Below are 20,407 nucleotides of genomic sequence, written 5' to 3' on the forward strand. Positions count from 1 at the left end.
ATTATTACTAAATTTGTGTGTGTGTGTGTGTGTGTGTGTGTGTGTGTGTGTGTGTGTGTGTGTGTGTGTGTGTGTGTGTGTGTGTGTGTGTGTGTGTGTGTGTGTGTGTGTGTGTGTGTGTGTGTGTGTGTGTGTGTGTGTGTGTGTGTGTGTGTGTGTCTTCCTTCTATTCGTACTAGGACAACATTGTTCTGCACTTGTGTAACTTTTCTACGCCGTCATTATAAACACGAGGAGTAAAGCCATTGTGAGGCAAACTGTCAAAACATTTGATCAAGTCTGTTTTTTTTTTAATTTATTGTTTCCTCCAAAAAAGGACTTCTCTTCATGGGTTGAATTAATCAAAGCCAAAATAATTACTGGAATTCTTCAAGTATAAATCTCAGATCTTGATCGAGTCGGATCCGCAAACTGAGCGACCACCCGCGTGAATACATAAATAAATAAATGAATGAATAAATAAAATCAATTTAAATCAGCCGAAGAGTTGTGTTGTTGGTGATTTCGGTACGTTTGCATAAATGGCTCTTCAAACACTGTAAATAAACTGAGTTGAGTAAAAGGGTCTTGTGTGTATATTTTTGGCCTTATTGCTATTATTAACCCATTTAGATGTGAGGACGTATCTGTGTCACCTTATAGCTTTTTACCCTTATTTTAAACTTTAGCTGTTGAAAAATAGCAGATCTACAAGATCATAGGGCGGCACTTGGCGCCAGAACTTGTAGATCTCCTATTTGTTTTTTAATATAATAATTTTTCACCACAGCAAACGTTTTTAGCTTAGGGGGGGGGGGGGTCCCCGGGGGGGGGTCCCCTGGAACAACATTATTTTCAGATGGGGTCGTGGCCAAATACGTATATAATTCTAGAGGTCCTTGACATGAAATTACATGAGATTAGAACCACTGATATAGAAACTTTTTTTCTTTTTTTTTAAGACATTTGTATAATCTGGTCTCGGGTCTAAATGGGTTAGGCTACAGATGACTATTTTGTATTGCATAAGAATATTACATAATGGCTGTGGTGTAAAGTCACTAAGTGCCTTTACTTAAGTATTGTGATTAATTTTGAGATATTTCTACTTTACTTGAGTATTTTCAATGTACAATACTTTTACTTCTACTCTACTACATCTCAGAGTCAAATATTGTACTTTTACTACACTACAATTATTTGTAGTGGGTTATTTGTAGTGGAGTGTAGTGGATTATTACCACATTTCCCTAATCCCTGCTTTCCTTTCTAGTATCGCCACTAGATGGCACTGCAAGCACTTTGTAGTTCTTTACTTCTTGTCTCATCACAAGTGCATTCTTGTGAGCTGCACCATATAATATAACTCAGTGATTTTCAACCCTTTTCACATCAAGGCCCATTATTTATTGGCCATTTGATCCACGGACCACCATTTGATGAGTTTTAGCCTCTCAGACCCAAAATTAAAGAATATTTTGTTATCGTTGGATGCCATTTTGTCCACAATTCCATGCTGTATTGATGTTGGTAGGCTATTAGGAGAGGTAACAGGCAAACGTTGGATCAAAATAACAATTCTTATACTATAATTGAACTTCTTCCTAAAGTTAAGTAACGCAGATGTTTAACAATAATTGAATTCTTTAGACCGTAAATGGTCTCAAGAGTAATCTATAAGTGGTCCATTTGGTTACCAACTCTCCATCATTTAGCTGGGGACCACCTGGAACCACTTCAAGGACCACTAGTGATCCCCGGACCACTGGTTGAAAAAAATCACACCCGTGTGAAGTGAGTCGTGCAATTCCGTTCAGATTCAGATACCTTTATTTGCCATTGTGTAAAACACATAGGAATTTGTTTTGACATTGCGTGTGTGCATTTCTTATAACTTTTTTCACATATAACAAAAATAACAACACAAATACAACACCGTGCAGGAAGTATAAATATAAAGTGCAGAGTTTATGGAACATAGTGCAAACATGTCCGGTGACACTCCCTAGGGGGCGGGGGTGGGAGGGAAACCAGAGTCATTTAGCAGCCTGGTGGCTGAGGGGAGGACTGTGGCGGACTTTTGTAACCTTCGGCAACCGCAACCGTCTTCCAGAGGGGAGCAGGGTGAGGAGGCCGTGGCCAGGGTGGGAGGGGTCGGCCATGATCTTTCTCCCTCTCCTCAATGCCCTGGAGTCGTGCAGAGACTTGAGGGAAGGTAGTGGGTGGCCAATCACCCTCTCCACAGAGCGTATCACCCGCTGCAGCTTGGCGAGATCTTTTGCAGCTGCAGCGGGGAACCAGGTGATGCTGGAGTGTGTGTGAGGATGGACTCAATGATGGCTGTGTAGAACTGAGCCATCATGGTCCTCGACAGTCTGAACTTCCTCAGCTGCCTGAGGAAGTACAGCCTCTTCTGGGCCTTCGTCAGGAGGGCCATGATGTTCAGGTCCCGAGAGAGGATCATGCCTAGGAACCGACATGACTCTACTGGGGTCACCTGGGTGCCTCCCAGCATGATGGGAGGGGGCGGGGCAGCATTCCTCCTGAAGTCCACCACCATCTCCACTGTCTTTAGAGCATTGAGCTCTAAGTTGTTACTGCACCAACTCCGCAGCCGCTCGATCTCCCTCCCGTAGGCCGACTCATCCCCCTTAGAGATGAGGCCCACCAGGGTGGTGTCATCCGCAAACTTCAGGAGCTTGACGGATGGGTGGAGGGAAACACAGCTGTTGGTGTACAGGGAGAACAGGAGTGGGGACAGGACACAGCCCTGCGGGGAACCGGTATTGGTGGACCTAGAGCTGGAAATGCTCTTCCCCAGCTTCACCCGCTGCGACCTGTTGGTGAGGAAGTCCGTAATCCACCTCCGAGTGGAGTCAGGCACTTGCAGCAGGGACAGCTGGTGCTCCAGGATGGATGGCAGGATGTTATTCTCTTTATTCAGACCGCAGCCATCTTGCCAGCAAGGTGATACCTAGGTGACACTTCCCATAGACAGCCCATTCATCCAAACAGAAAAGTCCTCTCTAATTATATTAAACAACGTAAAAATGACCAACATTGCAGCTGTAGGGAAAGCTTGAATTATCCTCTTTCAATCTGTAAAGTTTTTGTTTAATAAAAATCCACCGTAGACTTTTTATGAGCTACTTCCTGTCAAGAAATTCCTTGGAGATGATTATTTTCAGTAATCAAAGTATCAGAGTATGGAAGCGCTCGTTATCAGTAAAGCAACCTCCTGCATTATGTGCACATTCAAAACAGGTGGTACACATGATAGGAAGTAGCTCATAAAATGTCTACGGTGGATTTTTATGAAACAAAAACTTTACAGATTGAAAGAGGATAAGTTACCATGTGGGGTCCCCGGGGGGTCCCCGGAACATCCAGACCACCAGGAACGTGCCCAGGGGGCTGGCCCATTTCCGGCGAGCCGCCCGAAACGGTTGAGAAATGACAGTTACCGTGTGGCGGTCCCTGGAACATCCAGACCCCCATAAATGCGGCCAGGGGGGGCGGGCCGTTTCTGGCGAGCCGCCCCACGTCCGAAATGGTCGAGAAATGACACAGTTACCAACCAAGCTATTTTCGTGCTTGGACAGACAGACCCAGGGACACACATAGCTGTGTAATGGAGTGGTTGCACCACTCAAAAACCCCACTGTTCTAGCTGTAAGAAGTATTTCCCAACCCCTGCTTTTCTTTTCTAGTGTCGCCAGCACTAGCTGGCACTGCAGGCACATTGTAGTCCCTGATGGCAAGTGCATTGTTGTGAGCTGCATCATCATCATGCAGTATACTAACCCGACTGATCATCATGAGGCCAACTGGTCAGTGTTGATTTTGACAGCAAGTTTTGATTTTTGAGTTTTAGTTTAGTCATAATCTTTTGAATAAGCAGCAACAAGCATCGGATGCACGTTTCGGCCTTGAGGCCTTCCTCATAATATAAAGCAAGAATCCTGTTGGATATAAAATGAGTGCTTGTGTTTTTGAGGGGCGCTAGACCCTCCTATATACAGCAAGTATTACCACAATGTGTGCTTTTAAGCATATTAAAATAATATGAGAAATATGATATCCCCTATAGGCTACAGTACCAAGTTGGCCATACCACCAACCATGATCTATTTTAAAACAAAATGTGAGACGCCAGAGGGGTTTAAAGTAGGCTAAAATATGTGATATTGGCATTTAATAGCAACTTTAACTGGGTTTGGATGTTCGTGAGGGGCACATGGACTCCTATGAACTGGGTTTGGATGTTCGTGTGGGGCACATGGACTCCTATGAACTGGGTTTGGATGTTCGTGTGGGGCACATGGACTCCTATGAACTGGGTTTGGATGTTCGTGTGGGGCACGTGGACTCCTATGAACTGGGTTTGGATGTTCGTGTGGGGCACATGGACTCCTATGAACTGGGTTTGGATGTTCGTGTGGGGCACATGGACTCCTATGAACTGGGTTTGGATGTTCGTGTGGGGCACATGGACTCCTATGAACTGGGTTTGGATGTTCGTGTGGGGCACATGGACTCCTATGAACTGGGTTTGGATGTTCGTGTGGGGCACATGGACTCCTATGAACTGGGTTGGGATGTTCGTGTGGGGCACATGGACTCCTATGAACTGGGTTTGGATGTTCGTGTGGGGCACATGGACTCCTATGAACTGGGTTTGGATGTTCGTGTGGGGCACATGGACTCCTATGAACTGGGTTTGGATGTTCGTGTGGGGCACATGGACTCCTATGAACTGGGTTTGGATGTTCGTGTGGGGCACATGGACTCCTATGAACTGGGTTTGGATGTTCGTGTGGGGCACATGGACTCCTATGAACTTGGTTTGGAAGTTCGTGTGGGGCACATGGACTCCTATGAACTGGGTTTGGATGTTCGTGTGGGGCACATGGACTCCTATGAACTGGGTTTGGAAGTTCGTGTGGGGCACATGGACTCCTATGAACTGGGTTTGGAAGTTCGTGTGGGGCACATGGACTCCTATGAACTGGGTTTGGATGTTCGTGTGGGGCACATGGACTCCTATGAACTGGGTTTGGATGTTCGTGTGGGGCACATGGACTCCTATGAAATGGGTTTGGATGTTCGTGTGGGGCACATGGACTCCTATGAACTGGGTTTGGATGTTCGTGTGGGGCACATGGACTCCTATGAACTGGGTTTGGATGTTCGTGTGGGGCACATGGACTCCTATGAACTGGGTTTGGATGTTCGTGTGGGGCACATGGACTCCTATGAACTGGGTTTGGATGTTCGTGTGGGGCACATGGACTCCTATGAACTGGGTTTGGATGTTCGTGTGGGGCACATGGACTCCTATGAACTGGGTTTGGATGTTCGTGTGGGGCACATGGACTCCTATGAAATGGGTTTGGATGTTCGTGTGGGGCACATGGACTCCTATGAACTGGGTTTGGATGTTCGTGTGGGGCACATGGACTCCTATGAACTGGGTTTGGATGTTAGTGTGGGGCACATGGACTCCTATGAACTGGGTTTGGATGTTCGTGTGGGGCACATGGACTCCTATGAACTGGGTTTGGATGTTCGTGTGGGGCACGTGGACTCCTATGAACTGGGTTTGGATGTTCGTGTGGGGCACATGGACTCCTATGAACTGGGTTGGGATGTTCGTGTGGGGCACGTGGACTCCTATGAACTGGGTTTGGATGTTCGTGTGGGGCACGTGGACTCCTATGAACTGGGTTTGGATGTTCGTGTGGGGCACGTGGACTCCTATGAACTGGGTTTGGATGTTCGTGTGGGGCACGTGGACTCCTATGAACTGGGTTTGGATGTTCGTGTGGGGCACGTGGACTCCTATGAACTGGGTTGGGATGTTCGTGTGGGGCACATGGACTCCTATGAACTGGGTTTGGATGTTCGTGTGGGGCACATGGACTCCTATGAACTGGGTTTGGATGTTCGTGTGGGGCACGTGGACTCCTATGAACTGGGTTTGGATGTTCGTGTGGGGCACATGGACTCCTATGAACTGGGTTTGGATGTTCGTGTGGGGCACATGGACTTCTATGAACTGGGTTTGGATGTTCGTGTGGGGCACATGGACTCCTATGAACTGGGTTTGGATGTTCGTGTGGGGCACATGGACTCCTATGAACTGGGTTTGGATGTTCGTGTGGGGCACATGGACTCCTATGAACTGGGTTTGGATGTTCGTGTGGGGCACGTGGACTCCTATGAACTGGGTTTGGATGTTCGTGTGGGGCACATGGACTCCTATGAACTGGGTTTGGATGTTCGTGTGGGGCACATGGACTCCTATGAACTGGGTTTGGATGTTCGTGTGGGGCACATGGACTCCTATGAACTGGGTTTGGATGTTCGTGTGGGGCACGTGGACTCCTATGAACTGGGTTTGGATGTTCGTGTGGGGCACATGGACTCCTATGAACTGGGTTTGGATGTTCGTGTGGGGCACATGGACTCCTATGAACTGGGTTTGGATGTTCGTGTGGGGCACATGGACTCCTATGAACTGGGTTTGGATGTTCGTGTGGGGCACATGGACTCTTATGAACTGGGTTTGGATGTTCGTGTGGGGCACATGGACTCCTGTGAACTGGGTTTGGATGTTCGTGTGGGGCACATGGACTCTTATGAACTGGGTTTGGATGTTCGTGTGGGGCACATGGACTCCTATGAACTGGGTTTGGATGTTCGTGTGGGGCACATGGACTCCTATGAACTGGGTTTGGATGTTCGTGTGGGGCACATGGGCTCCTATGAACTGGGTTTGGATGTTCGTGTGGGGCACATGGGCTCCTATGAACTGGGTTTGGATGTTCGTGTGGGGCACATGGACTCCTATGAACTGGGTTTGGATGTTCGTGTGGGGCACATGGACTCCTATGAACTGGGTTTGGATGTTCGTGTGGGGCACATGGACTCCTATGAACTGGGTTTGGATGTTCGTGTGGGGCACATGGACTCCTATGAACTGGGTTTGGATGTTCGTGTGGGGCACATGGACTCCTATGAACTGGGTTGGGATGTTCGTGTGGGGCACATGGACTCCTATGAACTGGGTTTGGATGTTCGTGTGGGGCACATGGACTCCTATGAACTGGGTTTGGATGTTCGTGTGGGGCACATGGACTCCTGTGAACTGGGTTTGGATGTTCGTGTGGGGCACATGGACTCCTGTGAACTGGGTTTGGATGTTCGTGTGGGGCACATGGACTCCTATGAACTGGGTTTGGATGTTCGTGTGGGGCACATGGACTCCTATGAACTGGGTTTGGATGTTCGTGTGGGGCACATGGACTCCTATGAACTGGGTTTGGATGTTCGTGTGGGGCACATGGACTCCTATGAACTGGGTTTGGATGTTCGTGTGGGTCACATGGACTCCTATGAACTGGGTTTGGATGTTCGTGTGGGGCACATGGACTCCTATGAACTGGGTTTGGATGTTCATGTGGGGCACATGGACTCCTATGAACTGGGTTTGGATGTTCGTGTGGGGCACATGGACTCCTATGAACTGGGTTTGGATGTTCGTGTGGGGCACATGGACTCCTATGAACTGGGTTTGGATGTTCGTGTGGGGCACATGGACTCCTATGAACTGGGTTTGGATGTTCGTGTGGGGCACATGGACTCCTATGAACTGGGTTTGGATGTTCGTGTGGGGCACATGGACTCCTATGAACTGGGTTTGGATGTTCGTGTGGGGCACATGGACTCCTATGAACTGGGTTTGGATGTTCGTGTGGGGCACATGGACTCCTATGAACTGGGTTTGGATGTTCGTGTGGGGCACATGGACTCCTATGAACTGGGTTTGGATGTTCGTGTGGGGCACATGGACTCCTATGAACTGGGTTTGGATGTTCGTGTGGGGCACATGGACTCCTATGAACTGGGTTTGGATGTTCGTGTGGGGCACATGGACTCCTATGAACTGGGTTTGGATGTTCGTGTGGGGCACATGGACTCCTATGAACTGGGTTTGGATGTTCGTGTGGGGCACATGGACTCCTATGAACTGGGTTTGGATGTTCGTGTGGGGCACATGGACTCCTATGAACTGGGTTTGGATGTTCGTGTGGGGCACATGGACTCCTATGAACTGGGTTTGGATGTTCGTGTGGGGCACATGGACTCCTATGAACTGGGTTTGGATGTTCGTGTGGGGCACATGGACTCCTATGAACTGGGTTTGGATGTTCGTGTGGGGCACATGGACTCCTATGAACTGGGTTTGGATGTTCGTGTGGGGCACATGGACTCCTATGAACTGGGTTTGGATGTTCGTGTGGGGCACATGGACTCCTATGAACTGGGTTTGGATGTTCGTGTGGGGCACATGGACTCCTATGAACTGGGTTTGGATGTTCGTGTGGGGCACATGGACTCCTATGAACTGGGTTTGGATGTTCGTGTGGGGCACATGGACTCCTATGAACTGGGTTTGGATGTTCGTGTGGGGCACATGGACTCCTATGAACTGGGTTTGGATGTTCGTGTGGGGCACGTGGACTCCTATGAACTGGGTTTGGATGTTCGTGTGGGGCACATGGACTCCTATGAACTGGGTTTGGATTGAAATCCCAGCGGATCCGTTCTTTGCCCGGTCGGTCTCCTTTCACACAGTCTCTCCTTCTCAGCTTTCTAATGTGTCTCTTAGTGAAAAGAAGAAGCACAAAGGGGAGTCGGCGATCCGTCTTTTCCTTTTTTTGAAGGACAAAAGAAAATGCCACGTCTTGTATTCAAATGCCAATGTCTAGATATAGACACCATCACAGACAAACAATATTTGTTGTTGCTAATTTGCTATCTATACAAATATATATGTAACTTTCTGAAAGGTTCTCTGCTGTTGCAACTGTCTGTCTGCATGCAGTGCTGGAGAAAGTACTTGTTCTTACTTTTCTTACTTAAGTAAAAGTATCAATACTGCGATGTAGAGAAATAGTCTGTAGGTGAAAGTAAAGTAAAAGTCCGGAATTCCAAATGCACTTGAGTAAAAGTACAAAAGTATTGCTATCAAAATGTACTCGAAGTGCCAAAAGTAAAAGTGCTCATTGTGCAGAATGTCCCATTTCAAGTCTTTTGAAAATAGCCGATCTATGTTCAAATGGACAAAATGAAGTGGTTATATGTTTTGTAATAATAATAATACGTTTTCAAATGAATGTGGTGGAGTAAAAAGTACAATGTTTGGATCCAAGGTGTAGTGGAGTAGAAGTAAAAGTATTGTAAATTCTCAAGTAAAGTACAAATACCTCAAAATTGTTCCACCACTGCCTGTATGTGAGATGTATTTCTTAATCGACGGACGGACGGACGGATGACAGACAGACAGACAGACAGACGGACGATGTGCTTGTAGTAACCACCTGTGTGCAAATGGGTAATTCACGCACTGTCGCGTGTCTCATGTTTCCTTTCCTATCGCAGCCAGCCAGCGTTTTATTTCACAACATTTTTATGGTGCCTGGCTGGGTTTATATGGCAACAGTGAGTCATTCAGGGTGGTATGTGGCCCATTGTGAGAGCTGAAGTGCAGGAAATGGCCTCTCTTCTCTCTCTCCATCTCATCCGTATTCTCTGCTACATTAAGCCACTAAGGCCGGCTAACGCATCTGTGTCACCTCAGCTTTTTTTTTTTTTTTTTTAAGATATTTTTTGCGGCTTACGCCTTTTATTGGTTTTTTGAAGGGACAGACAGTAGGCTGACAGGAAACGGGAGAGAGATGGGGGAAGACATGCAGTAAAGGCCGTGTCGGGCTCGGGAGTCGAACCCGCGGCACACTGCGACTGGATTACCAGTCGGGTGCCCAGACGGTTACGCCACCGCCTGGGCGTCACCTCAGCTTTTAATCACTTTTTAACTGTTATTTTATAAATATCATGAAAAATGGTGCACTATATATTTTAAAGAGAACATTTTTGTAACTCAAAAATTATCTAATTTGTGGGGGTCCTCAACGTGAAAATGTTTGAGAACCACTGATGTAGAGGTAGAATACGCATATCGACAGGTGGGCTAAAGAGACAGATATCCCACCATACAATGTACAAAAAAAGTCTTCTATGTTAGTCTGAACACGTTTCAATCCTGTGGATCTTCATCAGGGCACCATGGACGAATGGCCTGATGAAGACACACAGATTTTTCTGAAAACTGTTAGAATTTAGAAGACTTTTTCTTGTATAGAATCTGGTCTCAGGTCTTCATGGGTTAACTAGTCATTGGAGAAGATGGCCATCTCTCTGAGAATAGGTCATCATTACACACTTCATCAGCGGGAGGTCTTGTGTGGTTTTGTTCCGTGGTAACGGATAGCTGGGTGTTACCAGAGGACATGCAGGGAAAAGGGAATCTGCTCCATTATCGTCTTCATTACTACTTTGCTCATTTACTTATTTAACCCGTTCAGGATGCGAACACCTTTTGGTGTTATACTTTAGCTGTTGAAAAATAGCAGATCTGCAAGCTCATAGCGCGAGTGCCGCGCTACGAGCTTGTAGATCTGCTATTTTTGAAAAATCGTGAAAATGTGGCGCATTTTAACTCAAATCGTTGCTTCTGTGGGGATCCCTGGAACACCATATTTTCACATGGGGGTCGGGTGAGATGGTTCAGGTTCATTTATTTGTTTGTCCCCGAAGGGCGATTTTGTGTACAGCAAAGCATAACAGGCAGACACATGAATCACACAAAACACAGTAAAAAAAGAACATGGTGCACATGGAAAATAAAAAACAGGATGGCAGTTCAAGGTATCAGTGTAGCAATGGAATTCATAACAGCGACAAAGTTACCACCTCCTATCGGCATTTAAAAGACTGGATAGACAGTCAGGCACGAAGGTACGGTAAGGTAATAGTACAGGAAATCTATGGAAAATACAGGATCAACCTCTAACTAATTGCAAAAAAAACGAACTCAGCTGATTTTGCATCTTCAATATATCCTGAATAACAGAAAAAAAGTTGCCTGGAATTGTCTGAGGGGAAAGTGTTGAAAATAGCCTGTACAGTATGGCCACCATTGACATCCTATTATAAGGTAATATTTTCTAAATGTCCTTATGCTTTAAGTAGCATGTGACATATCAAATTAGGGGGTTTTCATGATGCTGAATCCATTCCAAGCATTAGTTTTGCATAAAAACACTCATTGGGCTAAATTTGGCCATAGCAACATGCCCAAATGTGCTGACCTCATTACAGGACTGGACTATAACTAAGGTAATTTTATTTATAAAGCACCTTTCAAAACAGTTGTTACAAGGTGCTGTACAATAATAGGAATAAAACGAGAACATCACAATCAAAGATAAACCAACAATGAAATAAGAAACAGAGCAGCAAAGACAGTACCTAGAAATAGATAAAAACAGAACCGTACATAGACATCAACAAAAGATTGAAACAATCACTGGAGCAAACCAAAATGTTTGCGGTACAAATGAGTTTTAAGTAGCTTCTTAAAAATATCAACAGACACTGCATTTCTCAAGTAGAGTGGTAAGTCATTCCACAGCGTAGGTGCAACAAATGAGTAAGCTCGATCTCCTTTGGTTCGCAGCTTAGTGGCGGGGATAATGAGAAGACCTTTGTCTGAAGACCTAAGGTGTCTCATATTTACCTTAGGGTGCACCAGTTCACTTAAATAAATTGGGCCCAGATAAATTGGGAGATTTATAAGTAATTAATACAATTTTAAATTGAATTCTCGAGTCGATTGGTAACCAGTGCAAGGCCGCAAGCACAGGAGTAATGTGTGACCTTCTTTGTGTGTTGGTCTAGCATTCTGCACAAGTTGGAGGCGGTGTATAGAGGAGCGACAAGAAGGAGAATTTATCTGTTACTTGTGGCCCCTGCCCCCTGGAACCTTTAGGCGAAGGTCGGAAGGAGCTCAGAGCTGAGGGAATGGGAGTTGTCCGTACAAATGGACTTGGCTTTCTTAACACAATCGGTGCCGGGATGGTCTCGAGTCTATTATATATAGCATTCATATTTTGAGGCATAAGAGAAGCATGTTGAAGTCAGAAATGAAGCGCGTAGTATATCCATCAGATCAAAACCACGGAGAGCGCCCTGGATTAGGAGAGACGAGGCATTCTTTCTGCCACGCTAACAGCTAATCGAACGGTAAGCTAATATGAAGGCAGAGCAAAGCGACGGGTGCCTGAGAGTCTCAGTCAAAAAATTTAAAAAGGAAAAAAATTAGAATATTCTCCCCTCGCCTGATATTATTGAGGACACGCTAGGACGTGTACACACGTCCTTTGTACACGTCGATTGGGTTCCCTAGGACGTGTGGAGCCGTCCTACGGACGGAAACGGTTAAGATTCAGCTACAGCCTATAGGGCAGTGGTACTCAACCAGTGGTGCGGGGACCCCCACGGGTCCTTGAGGGGGTTCCAGGTGGTCCCCCATGATGCAGCTAAATGATGGAGAGTCGGTAACCAAATGGACCCTTATGAATCTTTAACTCTAGAGAGTGTAAAATGTAAAATGACACTCAAAGAGTTAGATTATTGTTAACACAGCGAACGCTAATCGCGTATCAATACGTTATCAATTAATCAAACGTCCGGTGCTAACCACGTATCCATACGTTTTAATCACTTTTTTATAGCATACTTTCATTCATCTTTTTACCCACCCGGACAATGAAGAACCATCCCCCTGTCATTGCTGCTTAGTCCCGCTCACGTGATCAGAAAAAAAAACAAAAAAACCCTCCCCTCCTGAAAACAGGAGGGCGGGCCGCTTTACGTGTAGAAGCCAGTGTAAAATGGATGCGCCCATGCCGATCTAGTCGGTGTGTGAAAATAATCAAATTTCACCTAACCTCGCCTCACCAGGCTTTCCACCTCGGACATTTCACCCAACACTATAATACTCGATTCCCCCCTCCCCTCCTGTTTCTCCAGGAGGAGGATCTTGCGAGATGGGGGCTCTGTGGGGTTCTGACTCCATAGCTCTGTCTCTCGGAAAAAAACATGATGAACGGAATGCTGCCTAAACACATATGCACCGGATCGGCATTGCATAACGTCTGCAACACACATGGACAGATGCATGTTTCCTTCTTCATACTGTAGCGACCAAACGATCCCCGAGCCTACAATACTACGAACTAACCACAGTATCGAGGGGCCGCCACGACAACAGACAGTGTTCCGTTGGTGGATCACGTATCGCCATGCAGAGCCGTCATAATCGGAGATCGCTCGGACGTGTGATTGTAACGCTTTTTTATTCATTATAATTGTAGTGATAAGACCGCAATGAACGCGTCGGGGACGTAATTGACCCGGGTGTAATGTATAACGAACTTTTCCGCGTCCTAAACCGTGGTGTTGTGATCTGTGGAAGTCATTTTTTTCTTGTCGTCGACATCACAGCCGGGTGAAGCTTTTTTTTTTCTCCATCGCCCCCATGCTGCATGCCCAGGCATGTTCCCCTATACTAGCTTGAAAAACAAAATCAGCTGATGATGACAACGCGTCTCACCCTTATACTATAGTTCTGAACCGAACGGTGGAATGGGACTTTTTATAGCCGTACGGATCAAGACTTTTGCTGCCCAATGTGCCCATAACCCCCCCCCCCCCCCCCAATGTTACTGCGATCAAAACAATGAAAGCAGTGAGATAGATTAGGCGAGGCGAGGCAATCACATCATCATCATCCTCATCTAAAGAAAGCAGAGTTATGAAGGTTTATAGTCAGACATTGACAGGCAGATATAACAATAAACACAATAAATATGCTATACATCCTATACACCGAATGAAAGCCCTGAATGTGTACTTTTACGAGGAAAAGAGTAAACATTGATCCCATGTACAGTTTGTCATAAATTGGTTACTGGGTGGATGCACATTGCGCCCACCAGATATAACTGCAGAGAAGACGTGGACCCGAACTCAATATTCACAAAATAAGGCCTATAGCGACATATAAATACTATATACCGTATGAAACAGAAGACTCTCTGCTTTCATAAGAAAAAAACTTCTACTGTAGTAATAATAAAAATCACACCCCTGTGAAGTGAGCGGTGCAACTGTTCTCTACAGTTGCACCGCGCAACTGTAGAGAACAGTTGCACCGCTCACTTCACAGGGGTGTGATTTTTATTATTACAGTAGAAGTTTACAGACCAAACTGTAAATAAAAGGTTTACATGACTTTCTGTCTCAGTCCGTATATAGCGAGCTGTAGTGAATAAGTACAGAACAGTTGCAACGCTCACTTCACAGGGGTGTGATTTTTATTATTACAGTAGAAGTTTACAGACCAAACTGTAAATAAAAGGTTTACATGACTTTCTGCCTCAGTCCGTATATAGCGAGCTGTATTGAATAAGCAGAGAACAGAATATGGGACAGAGTTGCACCACTCACTTCACATGGGTGTGATTTTTATTATTACTACAGTAGAAGTTTTTTTCTTATGAAAGCAGAGAGTCTTCTGTTTCATACGGTATATAGTATTTATATGTCGCTATAGGCCTTATTTTGTGAATATTGAGGAGTTCACGTCTTCTCTGAAGTTATCTGGTGGGCACAAGCTGCATTCAATAACCAATTACTGTCTAACTGTATTGTGATTCTCGCTATAAGAGAGAACATTTTGCTGTGGGCCCCCGAACAAGGCCTTTGTGCAATGTTAAACGGTAGCAACATCAAAATAGGCCTGCCGAGATCCTGTAGCAATCAAAGTGTTAAACATCTGCATTACTTCATTTGCAATAAGTCTATACACAATTAGAGAATGTAGAAGAATTGTTATTTTGATCAACGTTTGCCTGTTATCTCTCCTAATGGTACCAACGTCAATACAGCATGGAATTGTGGACACAATCTCAACTGAATATTCTTTAGTTTTGGGTCTGAGAGGCTTAACCCATTTTGACCTGAGATCAGATTCTAAAAAATGTCTTCTACATCCTGACAGTTTTCTGAAAAAGCTATGTTTCTATGTCAGTCGTTCTTCGATTTTTCAAAAATAGCAGACCTACAAGCTCGTAGCGCGCCACTCGGTGACGCGCTATGAGCTTGTAGATCTGCTATTTTTCAATAGCTAAAGCATAACATGATGCTAACACCAAAAGGGGTTCCCGCCCAAATGGCTTAATATCAGTCCGTGGCTCAAATGCCAAATAAGTAATGGACCTTGATATAAAAAGGGTTGAAAACCACTAGTCTAGGGCAAGACGAATACATCAGGCTGAAGCATCATCAATAATTTATCAAATATAGTGCCTATTATACACTATTTACACTATGTACAGCCTCACTGGTGCTCCCATATAGTGCAGGACCAAGGAATCACTAGAGGACACACACTCGCACAGTAGGGCTGACACCATTACAAATTTAAATAACGATTATTTGTCACACAAATTATTGCGATTAAGGATTTAATTGTGTTTGTGGCATTGAACATTGGAACACGTGCATAAAAATAATACATTTCTGTGTGCCTGGTAATCAAAAAATGCACAGTGCCGATATGACAAATAACTGAAATATACAAAGAAATTATTGCCGTAGGCGATTTCTTTTTACTTAAAGGATACAAAAAATAGCGGCAATAGATGATCTACAATCTTACAACATGCGTAGATCTGCTATTTCAGCTTTTTCTTTTTTATGTATGAAGATATTTCAACATGGAAATGATTTTGACGATAATGACAAAATAACTGCGATTAAATGATTATGTAATTGAGACAGGCCTATAACGCACAGTAAGCGTGTCAGATAGTGTCCATTCATTGGCTATTGATAGAGTCAGAGATGCCTTGACGTGACGTGATTGCATCATTTTGAAATGCCTCAAAATATGTGTGAACAATTTTTGGAAGATGTTGCCCTCCATGTCACTCACTGCATTCCTAAAATAGACACACCGGGGTTTGAGGAAGATGTTGCCCTCCGTGTCACTCACTGCATGCCTAAAATAGACCCACCAGGGTGGAAGTGGTGGTTGTGCGTGCTGCTGTTGCCAGCATCATAAATAGAACTGCATGCTGCAGCCAAAAGAAGTACTCGGATTCTTGTTTAAAGTAAAAGTAGCAATATGACAATGTAGAAAATACTCTGCGGCAGGGACGTGCAGAGAGTCTTAGAGAGGCTGAAATCCCGCAAGAGGGCACTTTTGGAGGAAAAATTGATCTACAAGCTCACAACGCGTTGCGCTGCGACACGTTGAGAGCTTGTAGATCAGCAATTTTTGGGGTGCAACCCAGCACTCTTTAGCTAGTGGAGATGCGGTGTACGACATGGATTTCTAAACAAATGTTCATGTTCAGGAGACCTCGGGGGGAAAAAAAGCAATTCTCCTGGATGCTGCCTTCCGGCATGGCATGGAAAGGAGAGGAGGGCATTTGCATTTCTTTCACCATAGTAAATACTGCATTCGTGGTCTGGAAAGGGCAGTTGTTTTACAGACGGGTAAAAGGGCAGGTGGCTGAAGCCCCCTTTGATGTCTATGTGTGCACGTCCCTGCTCTGTGGCGGCGATGCGTTGAGAGCTTGTATAGATCCACAATTTTCGTTTCTTTTTAAGTGGTGCAAACCACTTCCTTAAGTGAGTATGTGTGTGTGTGTGGGTAGCTGGCTGGCTGGCTGGCTGGGTATGAGCATGAAAACAGCATGGTTGTTTTTCACCACCTGTGCGCAACCTAACACACACACAAACACACACACGCGCATTTCCGGGGGTCCCCAGCCAAAGACGTTGAGAACCCCTGTTTTAGAGTACAGGTGAAAACAGGGTTGGCACATTTCGGTGATGCGGAAGGAAGCAGCATGCGATGAGGCGATAACAGGCGTCCGCCGTCCTGTGAATGGGTGTCACATGGCATCTGATCCGCAGCTCGCTACTGGAAAGATGACACCCGTGTTGGCTAGCTGGTGGAGTGTGGCGCGTGCGTGCGTGCATGCGTGCCGCAAATCTTCGCATATATATATTCTTTCAGAGCGAAAGTTCAGATCTACAAGCTCAGATCTACAAGCGGAACAGAGTGCCGCGCTATGAGCTTGTAGATCTGCTATTTTTCAATAGCTAAAGTATAACATAACGCCTTATAACACCAAAAGGGGTTCTCTAGTCTCTAGTAAAAAAACAAACATTGGAGCACATGTTCCACCGTTGCAGAGCGAGTTGTGCAGCCTCTGCCTCCATCGTCAGGGTCACCACGATCTTGTCGGGACAGGCTTTACGTAATCCACATGTTTAGTGCTTTTCACGTTTTTCTGGTTCCCCCAAACCCGTACTGCAGATTTCAATGTATGTCACGCATTTTTTAGCATTCGACCATTGTTTTGTTTGTGTCATGCGTTTGCGTGGAGTGTGTGTGTGTGTGTGTGTGTGTGTGTGTGTGTGTGGGGGGGGGGGGGGGGGTGGCAGGTTGAGGTTGAACACGGTTATTTTGTTTTTTAAATATTTGTTTTTTGGCTTTTCTGCTTTTTTTATTGTTAGTTTCAAGTGAAAATTGACAGGAAAGAGGGAGAGAGAGAGAAGGGGAGAGACATGTAGCAAAAGGTCGTCATGAACGAACGGGACTCGAACACGCGACGCGCCGTCAGGCCAGAAAATGTTTGAATTAGTGATGCGCGATATAATCGGTAGCATATCGAAATCGGCTATATCGGCCATAAAAATGCCACATCGGTTATCTGATATATCGGTGCTAAAATAATACAGATTATATTTTCACAGATGTGGGGCAATGTGATGGCGGGATGGGAGTGAAGGTGGACCGTGTGTGTGTGTGTGTGTGTGTGTGTGTGTGTGTGTGTGTGTGTGTGTGTGTGTGAGTGTGCGTGTGCGCGCGCGCGTGTGTGTGGAGGGAGGGAGGGAGGGAGGGAGTGGGTTGGGAGACTCCTTTTCTGCCGCTGTGAATTTTTCATCCTCAGCAGAGAACAGACTGTGCTGTGCCAAGACTAGCTGTCCCCTCCTCTGCCCTGCCCTGCCTTCTCTCTCTCTATCTCTCCCCCTCCCTCTCTCTCTCTCTCTCTCTCTCTCCCCCTCCCTCTCTCTCTCTCTCTCTCTCTCTCTCTCTCTCAATTTTTTTTTCAATTTCAAAAGGCTTTATTGGCATGATAAATATGTTTTACATTGCCAAAGCATACATACAATAAAACAAATGTCAACATTGCGCACACAGAGACAACAACAAACAATAATGAACAACAAGCAATACATCTCTCTCTCTCTCTCTCTCTCTCTCTCTCTCTCTTTAGCTCTCTTTCTCTCTCTCTTTCAAGTTGTCAAATGTATACAAAATCTTTTGAAAATAGCTCACAATGCGCATTCTGAGCCGGCATGTGGCTCGATATGGCCGATATGTACAGTATAGGGCTGAAGTGGTTAATGTTTGTTTCTAACTCTGAGATGTATACTTGAGTGGGCCTAAATGTACTTGGTTAATTTCCACCACTGCTGGTTCCAGCTCTGTAATTCCTAGTATACATCGCCATCGACAGACAGACAGACAGACAGACAGGCCCCATCACCAGACAGACAGACAGACAGACAGACAGGCCCCATTCACCAGACAGACAGACAGACAGACAGACAGGCCCCATTCACCAGACAGACAGACAGACAGACAGACAGGCCCCATTCACCAGACAGACAGACAGACAGACAGACAGACAGACAGACAGACAGACAGACAGACAGACAGACAGACAGACAGGCCCCATCACCAGACAGACAGACAGACAGACAGACAGACAGACAGACAGACAGACAGACCCCATCACCAGACAGACAGACAGACAGACAGACCCCATCACCAGACAGACAGACAGACCCCATCACCAGACAGACAGACAGACCCCATCACCAGACAGACAGACAGACAGACAGACAGGCCCCATTCACCAGACAGACAGACAGACAGACAGACAGACAGACAGGCCATGGCTAATGTCATGTGATGACAGCACGGCCCATAAAGTAGGCTACGGCCAAATAGATGTTTAACGTTTGGTTCAACTGACCGTCTAAACACGCCTTGTTTGGATCGGAACCTCCAGGCAGGGTTTATAACGCACGCACGCACGCACGCACGCACGCACGCACGCACGCACGCACGCACGCACGCACACTAGGGATGAACAACACATGTGTGTGTGTGTGTGTGTGTGTGTGTGTGTGTGTGTGTGTGTGTGTGTGTGTGTGTGTGTGTGTGTGTGTGTGTGTGTGTGTGTGTGTGTGTGTGTGTGTGTGTGTGTGTGTGTGCATGTGTGTGTGTGTGTGTGTGTGTGTGTGTGTGTGCACAAATTGACACTAGGTGGTGCTAGAGCACCTGCCCTTTTGCCCCCTGGATGCCCTCATGCCCTTTTGAAAGTTTAAAGTTTGTTAATTTTATTTTAGTTTTGTACATGCAGTATGGTATCACATGGTGACTGACATCCATCAATCCTGGATTAAAAGCGTCTAATATATTATTTAGGCCCCAAATTCTATAAATCTCACAAACTATTAAAGGACCACTTCACCACTTTTCAACTTATCTTCATATAATAGGTCCTCACTAATAATCATGATAAAATGGCACGGTTTTTTTCTACTCAGTCTGTGTCTCATAGGAGGGCTGTGGGTAGTTTAGAAACCGTCTTCCAGTGACATCATCATTAGGCAGATTTTTTTTAAACAAGATTTTTTTACAAAAATGTTTAGATTTTCATTATCGTGAGAACGATGGCTTCCATTTTCGCATTGCAACCTTTCAGGACTAGAAAGCCTGCAGTTTCTACTAGCTTGTATTCCCCATCGATGATGTCACTGGAAGACGGTTTCTGAATTGCCCACCGCCCTCCTATGAGACACAGACCGAGTAGAAACAAAATTGCGCCATTTTTTCATGATTATTAGTGAGGACCTATTATATGAAGATAGGTTGAAAAGTGGTGAAGTGGTCCTTTAAGGCAGCCGGTACTCGCCGCACAATGTGCCCTTTTTTTCACTCTTGCACCTTCCCCTCAAAATGTCTGTGCACGCCACTGGACTGGTGTGAGTGTGATGCATTATGTAAATGGAGACTCATGTCTTTGTGAAAGTGCAGTGGAGATATAAGGAGAGCCCAGGCTTTCCCTCTCTGACAGTTTTCTTGTATCATAAACGGCTTCTCTGACACTATAGCCTGCTGCAAATACTTGCGTAACCTCATTTGCATATTCTCCACAACACTCGCCTGACGACGCATTTTCAAAGGTTGTCAGGGAACTCTGCATGGCACGGAGCCAAGCTTGATTTATAGTGCGGCACATGACGGTGCCACTGCTGCGGGCGCAAATAGCTGATCTACAAGCTCACTTGCAGAGCTTGTTGTAGTATAGTGTTGATTTGGACTATAGCGAATTTAGATTTAGTTTTTATAGGTCTCAAATGTTTT

Source organism: Electrona antarctica, assembly GCF_951216825.1.
Source record: "Electrona antarctica genome assembly, chromosome: 23".
NCBI classification, from domain to species: domain Eukaryota; kingdom Metazoa; phylum Chordata; class Actinopteri; order Myctophiformes; family Myctophidae; genus Electrona; species Electrona antarctica.